This window comes from Xyrauchen texanus, chromosome 11, assembly GCF_025860055.1.
Source record: "Xyrauchen texanus isolate HMW12.3.18 chromosome 11, RBS_HiC_50CHRs, whole genome shotgun sequence".
In the NCBI taxonomy this organism is placed as follows: Eukaryota; Metazoa; Chordata; class Actinopteri; order Cypriniformes; family Catostomidae; genus Xyrauchen; species Xyrauchen texanus.
The window spans coordinates 16131626-16135610 of record NC_068286.1 but is presented as its reverse complement, the minus strand read 5'-3'; positions in this window follow the sequence as shown (position 1 = coordinate 16135610).

Genomic DNA, 3985 nt, shown 5'->3' with positions numbered 1-3985 from the left:
TTTGCCCGTTCATTGGTGAAGAATAGGGGAGGGTCTTGGCAAGGCTGGACATTGCTATTAAAGCATGCGCAGTGAGTGCCTCCACGCATCCCAGTTTGACACTGCACGAGATTCAGAATTTCAAATGTGCGTTCAGGTCAACTTGGATGTCCACAAATTCCACCAAGTAGCTTTTTAAGACCCTAACAATGCTGCTTCCATTCAATAAATAAAGTTATCAGTCTTTATCTCAGAAGCAGCACGTTATTTACCACCACTGGCTGCTTGCTAATCGTGGAAATAAAGCTTGATTCTATATCAATACAGCCTAAACACATTACAGGCTTATTACATTTCATGTTTTGAAATAAAACCTCGGCTGCACTACAAAAACTATTTATTTTCCCTTTCACATGATATAGGCTCTCATCCGTTGGCTTGTCATTGGCTGTATTCTACATCATTCAAGCATTTGAGCCAATAAGCGGCCAGTCCGCTAGCTTAGATGAACGATGACATCACCTCCACATTTTATTTCGCAACTCCACATGCAAAATATTTTTTAATTATTTTTATCCGTAGGCCTGCTTTTATGTTTTTTTTTTCTTTCCTTTATAAGACTAGTAAATTTGTTCTTACTGTGCTGATCTTTATCTGAAATGTTAAGATGTAATTTACCAACATATTACTGTTATTTTGTTGAAACTATATAAATAATAATAATGATGATAATAATTGAATCAGTGAATCAGCCATGCAAAAACGTACTACTGACCCATTTATATGAAATGAAAGTATTGCATCATTTCAATTTGGTCACTGATGTGAGGTCAACAAAGTGCAAACATCCCAAACTTTGGTTGTAAATTAAATGAATGTTACATTTATATATCTTTTTTATATTTATATAAATACTGTTTGCTGGTGACTACACAGTGATCTTTTCAATTTGGTCACTGATGTGAGGTCAACAAAGTGCAAACATCCCAAACTTTGGTTGTAAATTAAATGAATGTTACATTTATATATCTTTTTTATATTTATATAAATACTGTTTGCTGGTGACTACACAGTGATCTTCAGCTCCTCTCAGTCGAAGCCACAGTTCCTTCACCTTAAAGCCTTTGCTGTTCAGTAATGTCAGTATTACAACCCCTCGCACAGTGAATTTGATTTAACCTGAAATATAAATGTTTTGATTCAATTTGACTGTCCGTATTTCTATTTCTTTTTGCCTTGCAACTATGTGTCACAATGTTCTCTTGGAACCGTACCATTAGTTTATAATAATAATCCAGTTATAGTTTATTCCAGTATCTAGATATTTCAGCAAAAACGTGTGTCACAACCAGGGACTAAAGCCAAAATGTTTTTAATTTCGTTCTGAGCAAAAATAGTATTTTTTCATACAGGTTCAGAAGTTCCAGCCTCTTTTCCAAATGGTTACTGGTTAGACCAAAATAAAAGAATGGTTGTATAATGACAGTATACTTACTCTAAGCTAAGGGTGGGTGAAATACCAATTGCAGTGTTGCCAGATCTTGCAAGAGAAACAAGCAACCTGTTCTGGAAAAACAAGCCCAAAAATAAGTCACTTGTCTAAAATAAATTAGTGAAATTAAGCAATAAAATATTTTCCTGTATAGTGGATTTATCAGCATAGAAATCACAACAGTACAAATAATTAACAGTGAAGTATAATTTTAATTACAGATCTACTTCTCTGTCAAAACCCAGCAGCATCAAATCTGTATTAATACATCATATCTAACAATAATTCAGTGAAGACTTGGAAACATACATACCTCTAATAATATTTTCCAATTAGCTTTGCCTATATTTAGTATTTTCACATAAACGTCTTCTCACTTTCAGCTGCTTTTATTTTCAGCAAACTTAACATGTGTAAATATTTGTATGAACATAAAAAGATTCAATAACTAAGACATAAACTGAACACATTTCACAGACATGTGATTAGCAGAAATGGAATAATGTGTCCCTGAACAAAGGGGGGTCAGTATCCAGTGTGGCCACAAGCTGCATTAAGTACTGCAGTGCATCTCCTCCTCATGGACTGCAATAGATTTGCCAGTTCTTGCTGTGAGATGTAACCCCACTCATCCACTAAGCCACTTGCAAGCTCCTGGAAATTTCTGGGGGGAATGGCCCTAGCCCTCACCCTCCGATCCAACAGGTCCCAGATGTGCTCAATAGGATTGAGATCTGGGCTCTTCGCTGGCCATGGCAGAACAATGACATTCCTGTCTTGCAGGAAATCAAGCTCAGAACGAGCAGTATGGCTGGTGGCATTGTCATACTGGAGGGTCATGTCAAGATGAGACTGCAGGAAGGATACCACATGAGGGAGGAGGATGTCTTCCCTGTAACGCACAATGTTAAGATTGCCTGCAATGACAACAAGCTCAGTCAGATGATGCTGTGACACACTGCCCCAGAGCATGACGGACCCTCCACCTCCAAATCGATCCCGCTCCATAGTACAGGCCTCAGTGTAACGCTCATTCCTTCGAAGATAAACAAGAGTCCAACCATCACCCCTGGTGAGACAAAACTGTGACTCGTCAGTGAAGATATCTTTTTGCCAGTCCTGTCTGGTCCAGCAAAGGTGGGTTTGTGCCCATAGGTTACGTTGTTGCCAGTGATGTCTGGTAAGGATCTGCCTTACAACAGGCCTACAAGCCCTCAGCCCAGCCTCTCTCAGCCTATTGCAGACAGTCTGAGCACTGATGAAGGAATTGTGCATTCCTGGTGTAACTCGGGCAGTTGTTGCTGTCCTGCAGGTGTGATATTCAGATGTACCAATTCTGTGCAGGTGTTGTTACACGTGGTCTGCCACTGCGAGGCTGATCAGCTGTTCTTCATGTCTCCCTGTAAAGCTGTCTTAGGCGTCTCACAGTACGGACATCTGCAGTCCTCATGCCTCCATGCAGCATGCTTAAGGCACGTTCACGAAGATGAGCAGGGACCCTGAGCATCTTTCTTTTGGCATGTTCAGAAAGGTCTCTTTAGTGTCCTAAGTTTTAATAACTGTGACATTAATTGCCTACCTTCTGTAGCTGTTAGTGCCTTATCGACCATTCCACAGTTGCATGTTCATTAATTGTTTATGGTTCATTGAACAAGCATGGAAAACATTGTTTAAACCATTTACAATAAAGATCTATAAAGTTATTTGGATTTGTACAAAATTATCTTTAAAATACAGTGTCCTGAAAAAGGGAAGTTTATTTTTTGCAGAGTTTATTTGTTAAAAAGGCCTTCATTCACAGAATGTGACATTCACATGCAGCCATTTCCTTCAGGATCAAAGCATGTTTCATTTTTTCTGGCAACATGAAGTTTAGTTCCAAAATGTACTGTGATAAACCCTTTAGCCTTTGGTTTCATGAAAATTAACAGAACAAAATTAACCCATTATAACAGATTACCAGCATTTAAAAGATAAAGTTTTCACTCTGGAACAATTGAAAATCACATTGTTCCCATTTTTAGTTACGTTATGCATAATATTTTTTTTGTTTTCGGTTTTCGTTTTTGTTCCTTGAACCGGTTTTACTCCCTGGTCACAACTACCACCAAGGCCTCTGCTAATGTTTACCTAGAGAGCTGAAAAATTCTTCTAAAAATCTGAATTTGAGTTCTGCAGAAGAAAGAAAGTCATACAAATCTGGGATGGCATGAGGGTGAGTAAATGATGAGAACATTAAAATTTTTAGGTGAACTATCACCTTCAGGGGTGTTGATCTCCCAGTAGCTGGGCCCCTGAAAGCTGTCCCCTTTTCCCCCACCTTATGGGCAGCCCTGCCTCCATGTGGTACATTAAAATGGTTTAATGTACACCTAGCCATGACTTCACTGAATCAACCTGAATATATTAGGTTGTACCAGCAAAACACATTTTAAGGGTTAGATCAAGTAATAGCTTGATAAATAACAATTGCAGGTTACCGCTTTTTACAGTGTGGTCTTGTGGATGCTGAAA